The following is a 27,224-nucleotide window of genomic DNA, read 5'->3' on the forward strand; positions in this document are numbered from 1 at the left end:
ATGCAAACTCATAATAGAACTAATTGAGAATATGAAATTTTATTTTATTTTAATTAGAAGATTATAAATCAAATTAAATAATTTGGTAAAATGTTTCTTAAATGACTTTCAATTTAGTATTTATAATAAATTAATTGTTCAGTTTTACCATGATCTCAGCTTTTCATATTTGATGTTGAAGTCTTATTTTCAATTGTGTTAATTGTTGCATTTAAAAATTCAATATGATGTTTTTATTCCACTAAAAAAAAAATTTTATGTTAATTATAACAATAATTAGAGTTAAAATCTTAAAATATATTAGTGGATCTAAATTTTAATAAATGATATACCATGAATATCAATTAATATTGTATGGTTAACTCAGGAATATATATTTTAAACCTATATAATATGTTTAACGAGTTTATTTATATACACCTACGATATAACAATCACAACAATTTGAAATCGATACTCAATGCAATAACATCAAGAATAAGTATTAAATGTTTAAGAGTTGTAATTTAATAAATAAGTAAAATAAATATCAATTATTTATTTCTAATAAATTAAGAGTTCAGTTATACCTTGATTTCAGGTTTTAATAATTGATGTTTAAGTTATATTTTTAATAGGGTCAATTGTTGCTTTTTAAATTCTATTTGACGTTGATATTCTACTAGAAAAACAATTTTTATGTTATTCATAACAATTATTAGAGTTAAAAACTTAAAATATATGAGTGGATCTAAATATGATCCAATGATATGGCATGTTTATCAAATAGTATTGCATGGTACCTCAGGAATATATATGTCAAAGCTATAAATTATGTAAAATGATTTTATTTATATATACACCTACAGTATAATAATAACAACAATCCTTAATTGACACTCAACAAAAACATTAATAATAATAGGTGATAAGCATTTAAAAGTTGTAATTAGAATCTATAATCTAAAGATTCGATTTGAAGTTGATGATTGCTCTAGTAAATCAATTTTTATTCTAATTATAACATTCATTGGAGTTTAAAACAAAAAAAAAAATGATTGGAACTAAATTGTTCCCAATGTTATAGAATGAATATCAATTAATATTGTATGTTTATCTCAGGAATAAATTGTTTTAAGCTATTTAAAATGTGAAACAATTTTATTTAAATAGACCAACAATATATTAAAATTAATATCTTAACATTTAAACTAAATGAAATAACATAAATGATAGGTAATAAGCAATTAAAAGTTGGAATTAGGTAAATAAACATCAATTTAAGTGTATCATAAAATAATATTCAGTAAAAAACAAAAGGGAAGTTCCAAAAACTTTAAAATATATATATTACTAGATTAGAAACATTGTAAGAACTCGTAAATGTATAATTTATGAAACCTGATACGGATGTTTAAAATATTATAGATGTTTATTGGTAAACTTGCATGAAGAAGAAAGAATGAATAAATATATTAGTTACTCAATTCAGAGATAATTGTACAAAATGATAATATTTAACAAAAGAAATAGATAAAAATACATAAGTGGCAAATCATATTTATAAACCAATAAAATATAATGATCAATAGTGTGTTACAGCTAATAAAATAAATTGTGGATCTTGATGTTATAATATATTCTATGCAAACTCATAATAGAACTAATTGAGAATATGAAATTTTATTTTATTTTAATTAGAAGATTATAAATCAAATTAAATAATTTGGTAAAATGTTTCTTAAATGACTTTCAATTTAGTATTTATAATAAATTAATTGTTCAGTTTTACCATGATCTCAGCTTTTCATATTTGATGTTGAAGTCTTATTTTCAATTGTGTTAATTGTTGCATTTAAAAATTCAATATGATGTTTTTATTCCACTAAAAAAAAAATTTTATGTTAATTATAACAATAATTAGAGTTAAAATCTTAAAATATATTAGTGGATCTAAATTTTAATAAATGATATACCATGAATATCAATTAATATTGTATGGTTAACTCAGGAATATATATTTTAAACCTATATAATATGTTTAACGAGTTTATTTATATACACCTACGATATAACAATCACAACAATTTGAAATCGATACTCAATGCAATAACATCAAGAATAAGTATTAAATGTTTAAGAGTTGTAATTTAATAAATAAGTAAAATAAATATCAATTATTTATTTCTAATAAATTAAGAGTTCAGTTATACCTTAATTTCAGGTTTTAATAATTGATGTTTAAGTTATATTTTTAATAGGGTCAATTGTTGCTTTTTAAATTCTATTTGACGTTGATATTCTACTAGAAAAACAATTTTTATGTTATTCATAACAATTATTAGAGTTAAAAACTTAAAATATATGAGTGGATCTAAATATGATCCAATGATATGGCATGTTTATCAAATAGTATTGCATGGTACCTCAGGAATATATATGTCAAAGCTATAAATTATGTAAAATGATTTTATTTATATATACACCTACAGTATAATAATAACAACAATCCTTAATTGACACTCAACAAAAACATTAATAATAATAGGTGATAAGCATTTAAAAGTTGTAATTAGAATCTATAATCTAAAGATTCGATTTGAAGTTGATGATTGCTCTAGTAAATCAATTTTTATTCTAATTATAACATTCATTGGAGTTTAAAACAAAAAAAAAAATGATTGGAACTAAATTGTTCCCAATGTTATAGAATGAATATCAATTAATATTGTATGTTTATCTCAGGAATAAATTGTTTTAAGCTATTTAAAATGTGAAACAATTTTATTTAAATAGACCAACAATATATTAAAATTAATATCTTAACATTTAAACTAAATGAAATAACATAAATGATAGGTAATAAGCAATTAAAAGTTGGAATTAGGTAAATAAACATCAATTTAAGTGTATCATAAAATAATATTCAGTAAAAAACAAAAGGGAAGTTCCAAAAACTTTAAAATATATATATTACTAGATTAGAAACATTGTAAGAACTCGTAAATGTATAATTTATGAAACCTGATACGGATGTTTAAAATATTATAGATGTTTATTGGTAAACTTGCATGAAGAAGAAAGAATGAATAAATATATTAGTTACTCAATTCAGAGATAATTGTACAAAATGATAATATTTAACAAAAGAAATAGATAAAAATACATAAGTGGCAAATCATATTTATAAACCAATAAAATATAATGATCAATAGTGTGTTACAGCTAATAAAATAAATTGTGGATCTAGATGTTATAATATATTCTATGCAAACTCATAATAGAACTAATTGAGAATATGAAATTTTATTTTATTTTAATTAGAAGATTATAAATCAAATTAAATAATTTGGTAAAATGTTTCTTAAATGACTTTCAATTTAGTATTTATAATAAATTAATTGTTCAGTTTTACCATGATCTCAGCTTTTCATATTTGATGTTGAAGTCATATTTTCAATTGTGTTAATTGTTGCATTTAAAAATTCAATTTGATGTTTTTATTCCACTAGAAAAAAAAATTTCATGTTAATTATAACAATTATTAGAGTTAAAATCTTAAAATATACTAGTGGATCTAAATATTAATAAATGATATACCATGAATATCAATTAATATTGTATGGTTAACTCAGGAATATATATTTTAAACCTATATAATATGTTTAACGAGTTTATTTATATACACCTACGATATAACAATCACAACAATTTGAAATCGATACTCAATGCAATAACATCAATAATAAGTATTAAATGTTTAAGAGTTGTAATTTAATAAATAAGTAAAAAAAATATCAATTATTTATTTCTAATAAATTAAGAGTTCAGTTATACCTTGATTTCAGGTTTTAATAATTGATGTTTAAGTTATATTTTTAATAGGGTCAATTGTTGCTTTATAAATTCTATTTGACGTTGATATTCTACTAGAAAAACAATTTTTATGTTATTCATAACAATAATTAGAGTTAAAAACTTAAAATATATGAGTGGATCTAAATATGATCCAATGATATGGCATGTTTATCAAATAGTATTGCATGGTACCTCAGGAATATATATGTCAAAGCTATAAATTATGTAAAATGATTTTATTTATTTATACACCTACAGTATAATAATAACAACAATCCTTAATTGACACTCAACAAAAACATTAATAATAATAGGTGATAAGCATTTAAAAGTTGTAATTACAATCTATAATCTAAAGATTCGATTTGAAGTTGATGATTGCTCTAGTAAATCAATTTTTATACTAATTATAACATTCATTGGAGTTTAAAACAAAAAAAAAAATGATTGGAACTAAATTGTTCCCAATGTTATAGAATGAATATCAATTAATATTGTATGTTTATCTCAGGAATAAATTGTTTTAAGCTATTTAAAATGTGAAACAATTTTATTTAAATAGACCAACAATATATTAAAATTAATATCTTAACATTTAAACTAAATGAAATAACATAAATGATAGGTAATAAGCAATTAAAAGTTGGAATTAGGTAAATAAACATCAATTTAAGTGTATCATAAAATAATATTCAGTAAAAAACAAAAGGGAAGTTCCAAAAACTTTAAAATATATATATTACTAGATTAGAAACATTGTAAGAACTCGTAAATGTATAATTTATGAAACCTGATACGGATGTTTAAAATATTATAGATGTTTATTGGTAAACTTGCATGAAGAAGAAAGAATGAATAAATATATTAGTTACTCAATTCAGAGATAATTGTACAAAATGATAATATTTAACAAAAGAAATAGATAAAAATACATAAGTGGCAAATCATATTTATAAACCAATAAAATATAATGATCAATAGTGTGTTACAGCTAATAAAATAAATTGTGGATCTAGATGTTATAATATATTCTATGCAAACTCATAATAGAACTAATTGAGAATATGAAATTTTATTTTATTTTAATTAGAAGATTATAAATCAAATTAAATAATTTGGTAAAATGTTTCTTAAATGACTTTCAATTTAGTATTTATAATAAATTAATTGTTCAGTTTTACCATGATCTCAGCTTTTCATATTTGATGTTGAAGTCATATTTTCAATTGTGTTAACTGTTGCATTTAAAAATTCAATTTGATGTTTTTATTCCACTAGAAAAAAAAATTTCATGTTAATTATAACAATTATTAGAGTTAAAATCTTAAAATATATTAGTGGATCTAAATTTTAATAAATGATATACCATGAATATCAATTAATATTGTATGGTTAACTCAGGAATATATATTTTAAAACTATATAATATGTTTAACGAGTTTATTTATATACACCTACGATATAACAATCACAACAATTTGAAATCGATATTCAATGCAATAACATCAATAATAAGTATTAAATGTTTAAGAGTTGTAATTTAATAAATAAGTAAAATAAATATCAATTATTTATTTCTAATAAATTAAGAGTTCAGTTATACCTTGATTTCAGGTTTTAATAATTGATGTTTAAGTTATATTTTTAATAGGGTCAATTGTTGCTTTATAAATTCTATTTGACGTTGATATTCTACTAGAAAAACAATTTTTATGTTATTCATAACAATAATTAGAGTTAAAAACTTAAAATATATGAGTGGATCTAAATATGATCCAATGATATGGCATGTTTATCAAATAGTATTGCATGGTACCTCAGGAATATATATGTCAAAGCTATAAATTATGTAAAATGATTTTATTTATTTATACACCTACAGTATAATAATAACAACAATCCTTAATTGACACTCAACAAAAACATTAATAATAATAGGTGATAAGCATTTAAAAGTTGTAATTACAATCTATAATCTAAAGATTCGATTTGAAGTTGATGATTGCTCTAGTAAATCAATTTTTATACTAATTATAACATTCATTGGAGTTTAAAACAAAAAAAAAAATGATTGGAACTAAATTGTTCCCAATGTTATAGAATGAATATCAATTAATATTGTATGTTTATCTCAGGAATAAATTGTTTTAAGCTATTTAAAATGTGAAACAATTTTATTTAAATAGACCAACAATATATTAAAATTAATATCTTAACATTTAAACTAAATGAAATAACATAAATGATAGGTAATAAGCAATTAAAAGTTGGAATTAGGTAAATAAACATCAATTTAAGTGTATCATAAAATAATATTCAGTAAAAAACAAAAGGGAAGTTCCAAAAACTTTAAAATATATATATTACTAGATTAGAAACATTGTAAGAACTCGTAAATGTATAATTTATGAAACCTGATACGGATGTTTAAAATATTATAGATGTTTATTGGTAAACTTGCATGAAGAAGAAAGAATGAATAAATATATTAGTTACTCAATTCAGAGATAATTGTACAAAATGATAATATTTAACAAAAGAAATAGATAAAAATACATAAGTGGCAAATCATATTTATAAACCAATAAAATATAATGATCAATAGTGTGTTACAGCTAATAAAATAAATTGTGGATCTTGATGTTATAATATATTCTATGCAAACTCATAATAGAACTAATTGAGAATATGAAATTTTATTTTATTTTAATTAGAAGATTATAAATCAAATTAAATAATTTGGTAAAATGTTTCTTAAATGACTTTCAATTTAGTATTTATAATAAATTAATTGTTCAGTTTTACCATGATCTCAGCTTTTCATATTTGATGTTGAAGTCTTATTTTCAATTGTGTTAATTGTTGCATTTAAAAATTCAATATGATGTTTTTATTCCACTAAAAAAAAAATTTTATGTTAATTATAACAATAATTAGAGTTAAAATCTTAAAATATACTAGTGGATCTAAATATTAATAAATGATATACCATGAATATCAATTAATATTGTATGGTTAACTCAGGAATATATATTTTAAACCTATATAATATGTTTAACGAGTTTATTTATATACACCTACGATATAACAATCACAACAATTTGAAATCGATACTCAATGCAATAACATCAAGAATAAGTATTAAATGTTTAAGAGTTGTAATTTAATAAATAAGTAAAAAAAATATCAATTATTTATTTCTAATAAATTAAGAGTTCAGTTATACCTTGATTTCAGGTTTTAATAATTGATGTTTAAGTTATATTTTTAATAGGGTCAATTGTTGCTTTATAAATTCTATTTGACGTTGATATTCTACTAGAAAAACAATTTTTATGTTATTCATAACAATAATTAGAGTTAAAAACTTAAAATATATGAGTGGATCTAAATATGATCCAATGATATGGCATGTTTATCAAATAGTATTGCATGGTACCTCAGGAATATATATGTCAAAGCTATAAATTATGTAAAATGATTTTATTTATTTATACACCTACAGTATAATAATAACAACAATCCTTAATTGACACTCAACAAAAACATTAATAATAATAGGTGATAAGCATTTAAAAGTTGTAATTACAATCTATAATCTAAAGATTCGATTTGAAGTTGATGATTGCTCTAGTAAATCAATTTTTATACTAATTATAACATTCATTGGAGTTTAAAACAAAAAAAAAAATGATTGGAACTAAATTGTTCCCAATGTTATAGAATGAATATCAATTAATATTGTATGTTTATCTCAGGAATAAATTGTTTTAAGCTATTTAAAATGTGAAACAATTTTATTTAAATAGACCAACAATATATTAAAATTAATATCTTAACATTTAAACTAAATGAAATAACATAAATGATAGGTAATAAGCAATTAAAAGTTGGAATTAGGTAAATAAACATCAATTTAAGTGTATCATAAAATAATATTCAGTAAAAAACAAAAGGGAAGTTCCAAAAACTTTAAAATATATATATTACTAGATTAGAAACATTGTAAGAACTCGTAAATGTATAATTTATGAAACCTGATACGGATGTTTAAAATATTATAGATGTTTATTGGTAAACTTGCATGAAGAAGAAAGAATGAATAAATATATTAGTTACTCAATTCAGAGATAATTGTACAAAATGATAATATTTAACAAAAGAAATAGATAAAAATACATAAGTGGCAAATCATATTTATAAACCAATAAAATATAATGATCAATAGTGTGTTACAGCTAATAAAATAAATTGTGGATCTAGATGTTATAATATATTCTATGCAAACTCATAATAGAACTAATTGAGAATATGAAATTTTATTTTATTTTAATTAGAAGATTATAAATCAAATTAAATAATTTGGTAAAATGTTTCTTAAATGACTTTCAATTTAGTATTTATAATAAATTAATTGTTCAGTTTTACCATGATCTCAGCTTTTCATATTTGATGTTGAAGTCATATTTTCAATTGTGTTAACTGTTGCATTTAAAAATTCAATTTGATGTTTTTATTCCACTAGAAAAAAAAATTTCATGTTAATTATAACAATTATTAGAGTTAAAATCTTAAAATATATTAGTGGATCTAAATTTTAATAAATGATATACCATGAATATCAATTAATATTGTATGGTTAACTCAGGAATATATATTTTAAAACTATATAATATGTTTAACGAGTTTATTTATATACACCTACGATATAACAATCACAACAATTTGAAATCGATATTCAATGCAATAACATCAATAATAAGTATTAAATGTTTAAGAGTTGTAATTTAATAAATAAGTAAAATAAATATCAATTATTTATTTCTAATAAATTAAGAGTTCAGTTATACCTTGATTTCAGGTTTTAATAATTGATGTTTAAGTTATATTTTTAATAGGGTCAATTGTTGCTTTATAAATTCTTTTTGACGTTAATATTCTACTAGAAAAACAATTTTTATGTTATTCATAACAATTATTAGAGTTAAAAACTTAAAATATATGAGAGGATCTAAATATGATCCAATGATATGGCATGTTCATCAAATAGTATTGCATGGTACCTCAGGAATATATATGTCAAAGCTATAAATTATGTAAAATGATTTTATTTATATATACACCTACAGTATAATAATAACAACAATCTTAAATTGACACTCAACAATAACATTAATAATAATAGGTGATAAGCATTTAAAAGTTGTAATTAGAATCTATAATCTAAAGATTCGATTTGAAGTTGATGATTGCTCTAGTAAATCAATTTTTATACTAATTATAACATTCATTAGAGTTTAAAACAAAAAAAAAAATGATTGGAACTAAATTGTTCCCAATGTCATAGAATGAATATCAATTAATATTGTATGTTTATCTCAGGAATAAATTGTTTTAAGCTATTTAAAATGTGAAACAATTTTATTTAAATAGACCAACAATATATTAAAATTAATATCTTAACATTTAAACTAAATGAAATAACATAAATGATAGGTAATAAGCAATTAAAAGTTGGAATTAGGTAAATAAACATCAATTTAAGTGTATCATAAAATAATATTCAGTAAAAAACAAAAGGGAAGTTCCAAAAACTTTAAAATATATATATTACTAGATTAGAAACATTGTAAGAACTCGTAAATGTATAATTTATGAAACCTGATACGGATGTTTAAAATATTATAGATGTTTATTGGTAAACTTGCATGAAGAAGAAAGAATGAATAAATATATTAGTTACTCAATTCAGAGATAATTGTACAAAATGATAATATTTAACAAAAGAAATAGATAAAAATACATAAGTGGCAAATCATATTTATAAACCAATAAAATATAATGATCAATAGTGTGTTACAGCTAATAAAATAAATTGTGGATCTAGATGTTATAATATATTCTATGCAAACTCATAATAGAACTAATTGAGAATATGAAATTTTATTTTATTTTAATTAGAAGATTATAAATCAAATTAAATAATTTGGTAAAATGTTTCTTAAATGACTTTCAATTTAGTATTTATAATAAATTAATTGTTCAGTTTTACCATGATCTCAGCTTTTCATATTTGATGTTGAAGTCATATTTTCAATTGTGTTAACTGTTGCATTTAAAAATTCAATTTGATGTTTTTATTCCACTAGAAAAAAAAATTTCATGTTAATTATAACAATTATTAGAGTTAAAATCTTAAAATATATTAGTGGATCTAAATTTTAATAAATGATATACCATGAATATCAATTAATATTGTATGGTTAACTCAGGAATATATATTTTAAAACTATATAATATGTTTAACGAGTTTATTTATATACACCTACGATATAACAATCACAACAATTTGAAATCGATATTCAATGCAATAACATCAATAATAAGTATTAAATGTTTAAGAGTTGTAATTTAATAAATAAGTAAAATAAATATCAATTATTTATTTCTAATAAATTAAGAGTTCAGTTATACCTTGATTTCAGGTTTTAATAATTGATGTTTAAGTTATATTTTTAATAGGGTCAATTGTTGCTTTATAAATTCTTTTTGACGTTAATATTCTACTAGAAAAACAATTTTTATGTTATTCATAACAATTATTAGAGTTAAAAACTTAAAATATATGAGAGGATCTAAATATGATCCAATGATATGGCATGTTCATCAAATAGTATTGCATGGTACCTCAGGAATATATATGTCAAAGCTATAAATTATGTAAAATGATTTTATTTATATATACACCTACAGTATAATAATAACAACAATCTTAAATTGACACTCAACAATAACATTAATAATAATAGGTGATAAGCATTTAAAAGTTGTAATTAGAATCTATAATCTAAAGATTCGATTTGAAGTTGATGATTGCTCTAGTAAATCAATTTTTATACTAATTATAACATTCATTAGAGTTTAAAACAAAAAAAAAAATGATTGGAACTAAATTGTTCCCAATGTCATAGAATGAATATCAATTAATATTGTATGTTTATCTCAGGAATAAATTGTTTTAAGCTATTTAAAATGTGAAACAATTTTATTTAAATAGACCAACAATATATTAAAATTAATATCTTAACATTTAAACTAAATGAAATAACATAAATGATAGGTAATAAGCAATTAAAAGTTGGAATTAGGTAAATAAACATCAATTTAAGTGTATCATAAAATAATATTCAGTAAAAAACAAAAGGGAAGTTCCAAAAACTTTAAAATATATATATTACTAGATTAGAAACATTGTAAGAACTCGTAAATGTATAATTTATGAAACCTGATACGGATGTTTAAAATATTATAGATGTTTATTGGTAAACTTGCATGAAGAAGAAAGAATGAATAAATATATTAGTTACTCAATTCAGAGATAATTGTACAAAATGATAATATTTAACAAAAGAAATAGATAAAAATACATAAGTGGCAAATCATATTTATAAACCAATAAAATATAATGATCAATAGTGTGTTACAGCTAATAAAATAAATTGTGGATCTAGATGTTATAATATATTCTATGCAAACTCATAATAGAACTAATTGAGAATATGAAATTTTATTTTATTTTAATTAGAAGATTATAAATCAAATTAAATAATTTGGTAAAATGTTTCTTAAATGACTTTCAATTTAGTATTTATAATAAATTAATTGTTCAGTTTTACCATGATCTCAGCTTTTCATATTTGATGTTGAAGTCATATTTTCAATTGTGTTAACTGTTGCATTTAAAAATTCAATTTGATGTTTTTATTCCACTAGAAAAAAAAATTTCATGTTAATTATAACAATTATTAGAGTTAAAATCTTAAAATATATTAGTGGATCTAAATATGATCCAATGATATGGCATGTTTATCAAATAGTATTGCATGGTACCTCAGGAATATATATGTCAAAGCTATAAATTATGTAAAATGATTTTATTTATATATACACCTACAGTATAATAATAACAACAATCCTTAATTGACACTCAACAAAAACATTAATAATAATAGGTGATAAGCATTTAAAAGTTGTAATTAGAATCTAAAATCTAAAGATTCGATTTGAAGTTGATGATTGCTCTAGTAAATCAATTTTTATACTAATTAAAACAATCATTGGAGTTTAAAACAAAAAAAAAAATGATTGGAACTAAATTGTTCCCAATGTTATAGAATGAATATCAATTAATATTGTATGTTTATCTCAGGAATAAATTGTTTTAAGCTATTTAAAATGTGAAACAATTTTATTTAAATAGACCAACAATATATTAAAATTAATATCTTAACATTTAAACTAAATGAAATAACATAAATGATAGGTAATAAGCAATTAAAAGTTGGAATTAGGTAAATAAACATCAATTTAAGTGTATCATAAAATAATATTCAATAAAAAACAAAAGGGAAGTTCCAAAAACTTTAAAATATATATATTACTAGATTAGAAACATTGTAAGAACTCGTAAATGTATAATTTATGAAACCTGATACGGATGTTTAAAATATTATAGATGTTTATTGGTAAACTTGCATGAAGAAGAAAGAATGAATAAATATATTAGTTACTCAATTCAGAGATAATTGTACAAAATGATAATATTTAACAAAAGAAATAGATAAAAATACATAAGTGGCAAATCATATTTATAAACCAATAAAATATAATGATCAATAGTGTGTTACAGCTAATAAAATAAATTGTGGATCTAGATGTTATAATATATTCTATGCAAACTCATAATAGAACTAATTGAGAATATGAAATTTTATTTTATTTTAATTAGAAGATTATAAATCAAATTAAATAATTTGGTAAAATGTTTCTTAAATGACTTTCAATTTATTATTTATAATAAATTAATTGTTCAGTTTTACCATGATCTCAGCTTTTCATATTTGATGTTGAAGTCATATTTTCAATTGTGTTAATTGTTGCATTTAAAAATTCAATTTGATGTTTTTATTCCACTAGAAAAAAAAATTTCATGTTAATTATAACAATTATTAGAGTTAAAATCTTAAAATATATTAGTGGATCTAAATATTAATAAATGATATACCATGAATATCAATTAATATTGTATGGTTAACTCAGGAATATATATTTTAAACCTATATAATATGTTTAACGAGTTTATTTATATACACCTACGATATAACAATCACAACAATTTGAAATCGATACTCAATGCAATAACATCAATAATAAGTATTAAATGTTTAAGAGTTGTAATTTAATAAATAAGTAAAAAAAATATCAATTATTTATTTCTAATAAATTAAGAGTTCAGTTATACCTTGATTTCAGGTTTTAATAATTGATGTTTAAGTTATATTTTTAATAGGGTCAATTGTTGCTTTATAAATTCTATTTGACGTTGATATTCTACTAGAAAAACAATTTTTATGTTATTCATAACAATAATTAGAGTTAAAAACTTAAAATATATGAGTGGATCTAAATATGATCCAATGATATGGCATGTTTATCAAATAGTATTGCATGGTACCTCAGGAATATATATGTCAAAGCTATAAATTATGTAAAATGATTTTATTTATATATACACCTACAGTATAATAATAACAACAATCCTTAATTGACACTCAACAAAAACATTAATAATAATAGGTGATAAGCATTTAAAAGTTGTAATTAGAATCTATAATCTAAAGATTCGATTTGAAGTTGATGATTGCTCTAGTAAATCAATTTTTATACTAATTATAACATTCATTGGAGTTTAAAACAAAAAAAAAATGATTGGAACTAAATTGTTCCCAATGTTATAGAATGAATATCAATTAATATTGTATGTTTATCTCAGGAATAAATTGTTTTAAACTATTTAAAATGTGAAACAATTTTATTTAAATAGACCAACAATATATTAAAATTAATATCTTAACATTTAAACTAAATGAAATAACATAAATGATAGGTAATAAGCAATTAAAAGTTGGAATTAGGTAAATATACATCAATTTAAGTGTATCATAAAATAATATTCAGTAAAAAACAAAAGGGAAGTTCCAAAAACTTTAAAATATATATATTACTAGATTAGAAACATTGTAAGAACTCGTAAATGTATAATTTATGAAACCTGATACGGATGTTTAAAATATTATAGATGTTTATTGGTAAACTTGCATGAAGAAGAAAGAATGAATAAATATATTAGTTACTCAATTCAGAGATAATTGTACAAAATGATAATATTTAACAAAAGAAATAGATAAAAATACATAAGTGGCAAATCATATTTATAAACCAATAAAATATAATGATCAATAGTGTGTTACAGCTAATAAAATAAATTGTGGATCTAGATGTTATAATATATTCTATGCAAACTCATAATAGAACTAATTGAGAATATGAAATTTTATTTTATTTTAATTAGAAGATTATAAATCAAATTAAATAATTTGGTAAAATGTTTCTTAAATGACTTTCAATTTAGTATTTATAATAAATTAATTGTTCAGTTTTACCATGATCTCAGCTTTTCATATTTGATGTTGAAGTCATATTTTCAATTGTGTTAATTGTTGCATTTAAAAATTCAATTTGATGTTTTTATTCCACTAGAAAAAAAAATTTCATGTTAATTATAACAATTATTAGAGTTAAAATCTTAAAATATATTAGTGGATCTAAATATTAATAAATGATATACCATGAATATCAATTAATATTGTATGGTTAACTCAGGAATATATATTTTAAACCTATATAATATGTTTAACGAGTTTATTTATATACACCTACGATATAACAATCACAACAATTTGAAATCGATACTCAATGCAATAACATCAATAATAAGTATTAAATGTTTAAGAGTTGTAATTTAATAAATAAGTAAAATAAATATCAATAATTTATTTCTAATAAATTAAGAGTTCAGTTATACCTTGATTTCAGGTTTTAATAATTGATGTTTAAGTTATATTTTTAATAGGGTCAATTGTTGCTTTATAAATTCTATTTGACGTTGATATTCTACTAGAAAAACAATTTTTATGTTATTCATAACAATTATTAGAGTTAAAAACTTAAAATATATGAGTGGATCTAAATATGATCCAATGATATGGCATGTTTATCAAATAGTATTGCATGGTACCTCAGGAATATATATGTCAAAGCTATAAATTATGTAAAATGATTTTATTTATATATACACCTACAGTATAATAATAACAACAATCCTTAATTGACACTCAACAAAAACATTAATAATAATAGGTGATAAGCATTTAAAAGTTGTAATTAGAATCTATAATCTAAAGATTCGATTTGAAGTTGATGATTGCTCTAGTAAATCAATTTTTATACTAATTATAACATTCATTGGAGTTTAAAACAAAAAAAAAAATGATTGGAACTAAATTGTTCCCAATGTTATAGAATGAATATCAATTAATATTGTATGTTTATCTCAGGAATAAATTGTTTTAAACTATTTAAAATGTGAAACAATTTTATTTAAATAGACCAACAATATATTAAAATTAATATCTTAACATTTAAACTAAATGAAATAACATAAATGATAGGTAATAAGCAATTAAAAGTTGGAATTAGGTAAATAAACATCAATTTAAGTGTATCATAAAATAATATTCAGTAAAAAACAAAAGGGAAGTTCCAAAAACTTTAAAATATATATATTACTAGATTAGAAACATTGTAAGAACTCGTAAATGTATAATTTATGAAACCTGATACGGATGTTTAAAATATTATAGATGTTTATTGGTAAACTTGCATGAAGAAGAAAGAATGAATAAATATATTAGTTACTCAATTCAGAGATAATTGTACAAAATGATAATATTTAACAAAAGAAATAGATAAAAATACATAAGTGGCTAATCATATTTATAAACCAATAAAATATAATGATCAATAGTGTGTTACAGCTAATAAAATAAATTGTGGATCTAGATGTTATAATATATTCTATGCAAACTCATAATAGAACTAATTGAGAATATGAAATTTTATTTTATTTTAATTAGAAGATTATAAATCAAATTAAATAATTTGGTAAAATGTTTCTTAAATGACTTTCAATTCAGTATTTATAATAAATTAATTGTTCAGTTTTACCATGATCTCAGCTTTTCATATTTGATGTTGAAGTCATATTTTCAATTGTGTTAATTGTTGCATTTAAAAATTCAATTTGATGTTTTTATTCCACTAGAAAAAAAAATTTTATGTTAATTATAACAATTATTAGAGTTAAAATCTTAAAATATATTAGTGGACCTAAATTTTAATAAATGATATACCATGAATATCAATTAATATTGTATGGTTAACTCAGGAATATATATTTTAAAACTATATAATATGTTTAACGAGTTTATTTATATACACCTACGATATAACAATCACAACAATTTGAAATCGATACTCAATGCAATAACATCAATAATAAGTATTAAATGTTTAAGAGTTGTAATTTAATAAATAAGTAAAATAAATATCAATTATTTCTTTCTAATAAACTAAGAGTTCAGTTATACCTTGATTTCAGGTTTTAATAATTGATGTTTAAGTTATATTTTTAATAGGGTCAATTGTTGCTTTATAAATTCTATTTGACGTTGATATTCTACTAGAAAAACAATTTTTATGTTATTCATAACAATTATTAGAGTTAAAAACTTAAAATATATGAGTGGATCTAAATATGATCCAATGATATGGCATGTTTATCAAATAGTATTGCATGGTACCTCAGGAATATATATGTCAAAGCTATAAATTATGTAAAATGATTTTATTTATATATACACCTACAGTATAATAATAACAACAATCTTAAATTGACACTCAACAATAACATTAATAATAATAGGTGATAAGCATTTAAAAGTTGTAATTAGAATCTATAATCTAAAGATTCGATTTGAAGTTGATGATTGCTCTAGTAAATCAATTTTTATACTAATTATAACATTCATTAGAGTTTAAAACAAAAAAAAAAATGATTGGAACTAAATTGTTCCCAATGTTATAGAATGAATATCAATTAATATTGTATGTTTATCTCAGGAATAAATTGTTTTAAGCTATTTAAAATGTGAAACAATTTTATTTAAATAGACCAACAATATATTAAAATTAATATCTTAACATTTAAACTAAATGAAATAACATAAATGATAGGTAATAAGCAATTAAAAGTTGGAATTAGGTAAATAAACATCAATTTAAGTGCATCATAAAATAATATTCAGTAAAAAACAAAAGGGAAGTTCCAAAAACTTTAAAATATATATATTACTAGATTAGAAACATTGTAAGAACTCGTAAATGTATAATTTATGAAACCTGATACGGATGTTTAAAATATTATAGATGTTTATTGGTAAACTTGCATGAAGAAGAAAGAATGAATAAATATATTAGTTACTCAATTCAGAGATAATTGTACAAAATGATAATATTTAACAAAAGAAATAGATAAAAATACATAAGTGGCAAATCATATTTATAAACCAATAAAATATAATGATCAATAGTGTGTTACAGCTAATAAAATAAATTGTGGATCTTGATGTTATAATATATTCTATGCAAACTCATAATAGAACTAATTGAGAATATGAAATTTTATTTTATTTTAATTAGAAGATTATAAATCAAATTAAATAATTTGGTAAAATGTTTCTTAAATGACTTTCAATTTAGTATTTATAATAAATTAATTGTTCAGTTTTACCATGATCTCAGCTTTTCATATTTGATGTTGAAGTCATATTTTCAATTGTGTTAATTGTTGCATTTAAAAATTCAATATGATGTTTTTATTCCACTAAAAAAAAAATTTTATGTTAATTATAACAATAATTAGAGTTAAAATCTTAAAATATATTAGTGGATCTAAATTATAATAAATGATATACCATGAATATCAATTAATATTGTATGGTTAACTCAGGAATATATATTTTAAACCTATATAATATGTTTAACGAGTTTATTTATATACACCTACGATATAACAATCACAACAATTTGAAATCGATACTCAATGCAATAACATCAAGAATAAGTATTAAATGTTTAAGAGTTGTAATTTAATAAACAAGTAAAATAAATATCAATTATTTATTTCTAATAAATTAAGAGTTCAGTTATACCTTAATTTCAGGTTTTAATAATTGATGTTTAAGTTATATTTTTAATAGGGTCAATTGTTGCTTTTTAAATTCTATTTGACGTTGATATTCTACTAGAAAAACAATTTTTATGTTATTCATAACAATTATTAGAGTTAAAAACTTAAAATATATGAGTGGATCTAAATATGATCCAATGATATGGCATATTTATCAAATAGTATTGCATGGTACCTCAGGAATATATATGTCAAAGCTATAAATTATGTAAAATGATTTTATTTATATATACACCTACAGTATAATAATAACAACAATCCTTAATTGACACTCAACAAAAACATTAATAATAATAGGTGATAAGCATTTAAAAGTTGTAATTAGAATCTATAATCTAAAGATTCGATTTGAAGTTGATGATTGCTCTAGTAAATCAATTTTTATACTAATTATAACATTCATTGGAGTTTAAAACAAAAAAAAAAATGATTGGAACTAAATTGTTCCCAATGTTATAGAATGAATATCAATTAATATTGTATGTTTATCTCAGGAATAAATTGTTTTAAACTATTTAAAATGTGAAACAATTTTATTTAAATAGACCAACAATATATTAAAATTAATATCTTAACATTTAAACTAAATGAAATAACATAAATGATAGGTAATAAGCAATTAAAAGTTGGAATTAGGTAAATAAACATCAATTTAAGTGTATCATAAAATAATATTCAGTAAAAAACAAAAGGGAAGTTCCAAAAACTTTAAAATATATATATTACTAGATTAGAAACATTGTAAGAACTCGTAAATGTATAATTTATGAAACCTGATACGGATGTTTAAAATATTATAGATATTTATTGGTAAACTTGCATGAAGAAGAAAGAATGAATAAATATATTAGTTACTCAATTCAGAGATAATTGTACAAAATGATAATATTTAACAAAAGAAATAGATAAAAATACATAAGTGGCTAATCATATTTATAAACCAATAAAATATAATGATCAATAGTGTGTTACAGCTAATAAAATAAATTGTGGATCTAGATGTTATAATATATTCTATGCAAACTCATAATAGAACTAATTGAGAATATGAAATTTTATTTTATTTTAATTAGAAGATTATAAATCAAATTAAATAATTTGGTAAAATGTTTCTTAAATGACTTTCAATTCAGTATTTATAATAAATTAATTGTTCAGTTTTACCATGATCTCAGCTTTTCATATTTGATGTTGAAGTCATATTTTCAATTGTGTTAATTGTTGCATTTAAAAATTCAATTTGATGTTTTTATTCCACTAGAAAAAAAAATTTTATGTTAATTATAACAATTATTAGAGTTAAAATCTTAAAATATATTAGTGGACCTAAATTTTAATAAATGATATACCATGAATATCAATTAATATTGTATGGTTAACTCAGGAATATATATTTTAAAACTATATAATATGTTTAACGAGTTTATTTATATACACCTACGATATAACAATCACAACAATTTGAAATCGATACTCAATGCAATAACATCAATAATAAGTATTAAATGTTTAAGAGTTGTAATTTAATAAATAAGTAAAATAAATATCAATTATTTCTTTCTAATAAACTAAGAGTTCAGTTATACCTTGATTTCAGGTTTTAATAATTGATGTTTAAGTTATATTTTTAATAGGGTCAATTGTTGCTTTATAAATTCTATTTGACGTTGATATTCTACTAGAAAAACAATTTTTATGTTATTCATAACAATTATTAGAGTTAAAAACTTAAAATATATGAGTGGATCTAAATATGATCCAATGATATGGCATGTTTATCAAATAGTATTGCATGGTACCTCAGGAATATATATGTCAAAGCTATAAATTATGTAAAATGATTTTATTTATATATACACCTACAGTATAATAATAACAACAATCTTAAATTGACACTCAACAATAACATTAATAATAATAGGTGATAAGCATTTAAAAGTTGTAATTAGAATCTATAATCTAAAGATTCGATTTGAAGTTGATGATTGCTCTAGTAAATCAATTTTTATACTAATTATAACATTCATTAGAGTTTAAAACAAAAAAAAAAATGATTGGAACTAAATTGTTCCCAATGTTATAGAATGAATATCAATTAATATTGTATGTTTATCTCAGGAATAAATTGTTTTAAGCTATTTAAAATGTGAAACAATTTTATTTAAATAGACCAACAATATATTAAAATTAATATCTTAACATTTAAACTAAATGAAATAACATAAATGATAGGTAATAAGCAATTAAAAGTTGGAATTAGGTAAATAAACATCAATTTAAGTGCATCATAAAATAATATTCAGTAAAAAACAAAAGGGAAGTTCCAAAAACTTTAAAATATATATATTACTAGATTAGAAACATTGTAAGAACTCGTAAATGTATAATTTATGAAACCTGATACGGATGTTTAAAATATTATAGATGTTTATTGGTAAACTTGCATGAAGAAGAAAGAATGAATAAATATATTAGTTACTCAATTCAGAGATAATTGTACAAAATGATAATATTTAACAAAAGAAATAGATAAAAATACATAAGTGGCAAATCATATTTATAAACCAATAAAATATAATGATCAATAGTGTGTTACAGCTAATAAAATAAATTGTGGATCTTGATGTTATAATATATTCTATGCAAACTCATAATAGAACTAATTGAGAATATGAAATTTTATTTTATTTTAATTAGAAGATTATAAATCAAATTAAATAATTTGGTAAAATGTTTCTTAAATGACTTTCAATTTAGTATTTATAATAAATTAATTGTTCAGTTTTACCATGATCTCAGCTTTTCATATTTGATGTTGAAGTCATATTTTCAATTGTGTTAATTGTTGCATTTAAAAATTCAATATGATGTTTTTATTCCACTAAAAAAAAAAATTTTATGTTAATTATAACAATAATTAGAGTTAAAATCTTAAAATATATTAGTGGATCTAAATTATAATAAATGATATACCATGAATATCAATTAATATTGTATGGTTAACTCAGGAATATATATTTTAAACCTATATAATATGTTTAACGAGTTTATTTATATACACCTACGATATAACAATCACAACAATTTGAAATCGATACTCAATGCAATAACATCAAGAATAAGTATTAAATGTTTAAGAGTTGTAATTTAATAAACAAGTAAAATAAATATCAATTATTTATTTCTAATAAATTAAGAGTTCAGTTATACCTTAATTTCAGGTTTTAATAATTGATGTTTAAGTTATATTTTTAATAGGGTCAATTGTTGCTTTTTAAATTCTATTTGACGTTGATATTCTACTAGAAAAACAATTTTTATGTTATTCATAACAATTATTAGAGTCAAAAACTTAAAATATATGAGTGGATCTAAATATGATCCAATGATATGGCATGTTTATCAAATAGTATTGCATGGTACCTCAGGAATATATATGTCAAAGCTATAAATTATGTAAAATGATTTTATTTATATATACACCTACAGTATAATAATAACAACAATCCTTAATTGACACTCAACAAAAACATTAATAATAATAGGTGATAAGCATTTAAAAGTTGTAATTAGAATCTATAATCTAAAGATTCGATTTGAAGTTGATGATTGCTCTAGTAAATCAATTTTTATACTAATTATAACATTCATTGGAGTTTAAAACAAAAAAAAAAATGATTGGAACTAAATTGTTCCCAATGTTATAGAATGAATATCAATTAATATTGTATGTTTATCTCAGGAATAAATTGTTTTAAACTATTTAAAATGTGAAACAATTTTATTTAAATAGACCAACAATATATTAAAATTAATATCTTAACATTTAAACTAAATGAAATAACATAAATGATAGGTAATAAGCAATTAAAAGTTGGAATTAGGTAAATAAACATCAATTTAAGTGTATCATAAAATAATATTCAGTAAAAAACAAAAGGGAAGTTCCAAAAACTTTAAAATATATATATTACTAGATTAGAAACATTGTAAGAACTCGTAAATGTATAATTTATGAAACCTGATACGGATGTTTAAAATATTATAGATGTTTATTGGTAAACTTGCATGAAGAAGAAAGAATGAATAAATATATTAGTTACTCAATTCAGAGATAATTGTACAAAATGATAATATTTAACAAAAGAAATAGATAAAAATACATAAGTGGCAAATCATATTTATAAACCAATAAAATATAATGATCAATAGTGTGTTACAGCTAATAAAATAAATTGTGGATCTAGATGTTATAATATATTCTATGCAAACTCATAATAGAACTAATTGAGAATATGAAATTTTATTTTATTTTAATTAGAAGATTATAAATCAAATTAAATAATTTGGTAAAATGTTTCTTAAATGACTTTCAATTCAGTATTTATAATAAATTAATTGTTCAGTTTTACCATGATCTCAGCTTTTCATATTTGATGTTGAAGTCATATTTTCAATTGTGTTAATTGTTGCATTTAAAAATTCAATTTGATGTTTTTATTCCACTAGAAAAAAAAATTTTATGTTAATTATAACAATTATTAGAGTTGAAATCTTAAAATATATTAGTGGATCTAAATTTTAATAAATGATATATCATGAATATCAATTAATATTGTATGGTTAACTCAGGAATATATATTTTAAACCTATATAATATGTTTAACGAGTTTATTTATATACACCTACGATATAACAATCACAACAATTTGAAATCGATACTCAATGCAATAACATCAATAATAAGTATTAAATGTTTAAGAGTTGTAATTTAATAAATAAGTAAAATAAATATCAATTATTTATTTCTAATAAATTAAGAGTTCAGTTATACCTTGATTTCAGGTTTTAATAATTGATGTTTAAGTTATATTTTTAATAGGGTCAATTGTTGCTTTATAAATTCTATTTGACGTTGATATTCTACTAGAAAAACAATTTTTATGTTATTCATAACAATTATTAGAGTTAAAAACTTAAAATATATGAGTGGATCTAAATATGATCCAATGATATGGCATGTTTATCAAATAGTATTGCATGGTACCTCAGGAATATATATGTCAAAGCTATAAATTATGTAAAATGATTTTATTTATATATATACACCTACAGTATAATAATAACAACAATCCTTAATTGACACTCAACAATAACACATTAATAATAATAGGTGATAAGCATTTAAAAGTTGTAATTAGAATCTATAATCTAAAGATTCGATTTGAAGTTGATGATTGCTCTAGTAAATCAATTTTTAAACTAATTATAACATTCATTAGAGTTTAAAACAAAAAAAAAAATGATTGGAACTAAATTGTTCCCAGTGTTATAGAATGAATATCAATTAATATTGTATGTTTATCTCAGGAATAAATTGTTTTAAGCTATTTAAAATGTGAAACAATTTTATTTAAATAGACCAACAATATATTAAAATTAATATCTTAACATTTAAACTAAATGAAATAACATAAATGATAGGTAATAAGCAATTAACAGTTGGAATTAGGTAAATAAACATCAATTTAAGTGTATCATAAAATAATATTCAGTAAAAAACAAAAGGGAAGTTCCAAAAACTTTAAAATATATATATTACTTGATTAGAAACATTGTAAGAACTCGTAAATGTATAATTTATGAAACCTGATACGGATGTTTAAAATATTAAAGATGTTTATTGGTAAACTTGCATGAAGAAGAAAGAATGAATAAATATATTAGTTACTCAATTCAGAGATAATTGTACAAAATGATAATATTTAACAAAAGAAATAGATAAAAATACATAAGTGGCAAATCATATTTATAAACCAATAAAATATAATGATCAATAGTGTGTTACAGCTAATAAAATAAATTGTGGATCTAGATGTTATAATATATTCTATGCAAACTCATAATAGAACTAATTGAGAATATGAAATTTTATTTTATTTTAATTAGAAGATTATAAATCAAATTAAATAATTTGGTAAAATGTTTCTTAAATGACTTTCAATTTAGTATTTATAATAAATTAATTGTTCAGTTTTACCATGATCTCAGCTTTTCATATTTGATGTTGAAGTCATATTTTCAATTGTGTTAATTGTTGCATTTAAAAATTCAATTTGATGTTTTTATTTCACTAGAAAAAAAAAATTTATGTTATTTATAACAATTATTGGAGTTAAAATCGTAAAATAAATTATTGAATCAGATTATGATTCCTAAATAGGAATATATATTTTAAAGCTATATAATATGTTTAATGAGTTAATACCTACAATATAACGATAACAAAAATTTGAAATTGATACTCAATGCAATAACATAAATAATAAGTATTAAACAATTAAAAGTGTGATTAAATAAATAAGTAAAATCACTATCAATTATTTATTTCTAATAAATTAAGTGTTCAGTTATACCTTGATTTCAGGTTTTAATAATTAATGTTTAAGTTATATATCTTATTGTGTCAATTGTTACATTTTAAATTGGATTTGACGTTGATATTCTACAAGAAAAACAATTTATAGGTTATTCATTACATTTATTAGAGTTAAAACCTTAAAATATATCAGTGGATCTAAATTTTACTTAATGATATAGCATGATTGTCAATTAATATTGCATGGTAGCTCAGGAATTTATATGTTAAAGCTATATATTATGTAAATTGATTTTATTTATGTATACACCTACAATATAATAATAACAACAATCTTAAAATGGCACTCAACAATAACATAAATATTAAGTGATAAAGAATAAAAAGTTGTCATTAAAGAAATAAGTAAAATGACTTTCAATTTTATATATCTAATAAATAAAATAATCGGTTATACCTTGATTTAAGGTTTTAATAATTGATGTTCAAGTTAAATTTTCAATTATGTTAATTGTTGAATTTAAGATTCAATTGAACATTGAAATAACATAAATAATTAGTGATACGCACTTAAAAGTTGTAATTAAATAAAAAAACATTAATTTAAATATCAAACAATAGCCAGTAAAAAGAAAATGGGATGATCAAAGAACATTAAATTATATATTATACATAACTAGATAAAAAAAATTGTAATAATACATAAATATATAATTTTTAAGACCTGATATGGAAGCTGATAAATTTATAGATGCTGATGGCTATCTAAATACTTAATTATTTTGCATGAAGTAAAAAGAATCAATAGTAAAACAATCGTAGTTACTCGATTCAGAGTTAATTAGACAAGAAGATAATTTTTAATAAAAGAAATAAATAAAATAATTTGTGTAGCATATAACATTTAAAAACCAATATAAAATGACAATCAATAGTGTGTGATATCTATGAAATTAACTTTTAGCTTTAGAAGTTTTTATATTTTCTATGTATACTTACAATACAATTAATTGACTATAAATCAAATTCAATATTATGGTAAAATGTTTATGGTTTGATTTTTAATTAAATAATTAAATAAATTAGATGCCTAATATATTATGTTAATTTTTTATATTTAAATACACCTATAATACACCTAATACAAGTTTTAACATTTACTACACTGTATGCATATAAATATATAATAGGGATATGTTTAATTCTATAGATTTTATTGTATATAATTACCAAATTGTTATCGTTTGATGTTTAATCTCTGGCTATTTGTTATTGAAGTTGTATTCATGTTGATTCTCGAGGTACAGTTTTGGTTTATTATAACTTTAGAAAATGTAATAATACACTAGAGGAAATAAGACAATATTTTTTAGTACTATTTTATTGGGCTAATGAAACATAATTAATAAAAAAAAATACAAATGTTAAACACCAATAATGTTAATATCATGTAAATACCATGAGTATTATGCTATATTGCTTCACTACTCATAAGCATTTCATTAAACAAAACTTAACTTACCTAACTATAAACTATAATATAATTAATGTCTATAAGTTAATTTCCACGGTGATAATACACTACTGGCTGCTCAGCGGCCACTGACGAAGATCGTAGTCCGTTTCCGCGGATCTGTTGGTTGTTGTACTTAGTAAATAGTGTTATCTCTTTTGTCACTGATAATATATTTGTTGATATCAGTCATCTGTTATATTAAGTTGCCTTTACCAAATTTATTAGGAGCAATTTATACCTACTTTTACATTATTTAGTTATATTTTTTGAACACCCATGGATTCAAAATCTTTAATTGTCTATTATGATATTCTTGCAAGCCTATTGAGTCTATTGATTTTATAAATTTGCTTGATGATGTATTTTATAATTTCAATGTAAATTATTTTACTAGATCTTTACGTTAAATAATAAACGAATGCATTTAAAACATTAACGGGAATTTTTCTAATTTTTGATGTACACTACAAAATAGGTACAACAAACGAAATTTGTATTTAATGTATTTAAAAATGTTTATTACATATAAGGCATGAGCATAAAACGTACTTTTTACTATTTTCTTCACAGTGTACTTTTTTAATATAATTTTACACAATTTTAGAATGTTGAAGTAGTTCATCTTTTCCATTAATTAACCAGTAAACAAGGCCTAGATCAAATGCCCATCTAACATTTCTGGTTTGAAAATCACCACAAACATTCGATTGTTTGAGTATTACATACATTTACCAAGTTATACAGGTAATCCTAACTTAAATAAATTAGATACACGTTACACCGTAACGGAAAATGTAGATCACCAACAGGCAACAACCGTTAGTTCACGCGTTAGGTATTGGTCAGTGGTCACAATATTACGTCCGATATTGGCTGTATACGTCCGAATATATAAATTCTATTTATAATGGTCACACTAGTTCAGAATAATTCGGCTGAATACGACCGTTGACGGACAAAAACAATATTATTTGCTTTTATCGGCCGTTTGAAGCCGAAAATGGATATTTCCCGCGCATCGTCTACTGATCCGAAATAATACCAATATAGTTGAACAATTATTATTAGGTTTTAGTATTATTATTCATCATTTACATCAAACACTAGTACGAAAACGGTACGTCGTACGTTGCTAGTTTTCGTGTTTCATTGCCTGTGTTTTATTGCGATTTTTATTGATTTAAAAAACGTATCTTTGAAATTTTAAATAATGGTTGACTGCGAACGACTAATTAGTTTAGTTTTTGAAAGAGAACCTATATGGGATTCTACTAGCAAAAATA

The 27,224-nt window shown here is 21.0% G+C and overlaps 1 long non-coding RNA gene across 1 annotated transcript; it reads right to left on the reverse strand.

Moving 5' to 3' along the window:
- Nucleotides 1–9,897: 9,897 nt before the first annotated feature.
- Nucleotides 9,898–26,065, reverse strand: LOC132937023 (uncharacterized). Its single transcript, XR_009663586.1, has 11 exons — nucleotides 25,948–26,065; nucleotides 25,656–25,770; nucleotides 24,087–24,179; nucleotides 22,459–22,551; nucleotides 20,835–20,927; nucleotides 17,588–17,680; nucleotides 15,964–16,056; nucleotides 14,340–14,432; nucleotides 12,717–12,809; nucleotides 11,514–11,606; nucleotides 9,898–9,982 (listed from the first exon to the last, which is right to left on the reverse strand). It is a non-coding gene; the product is annotated as an uncharacterized LOC132937023 (long non-coding RNA).
- Nucleotides 26,066–27,224: the final 1,159 nt, after the last annotated feature.

This window comes from Metopolophium dirhodum, chromosome 1, assembly GCF_019925205.1.
Source record: "Metopolophium dirhodum isolate CAU chromosome 1, ASM1992520v1, whole genome shotgun sequence".
NCBI classification, from domain to species: Eukaryota; Metazoa; Arthropoda; class Insecta; order Hemiptera; family Aphididae; genus Metopolophium; species Metopolophium dirhodum.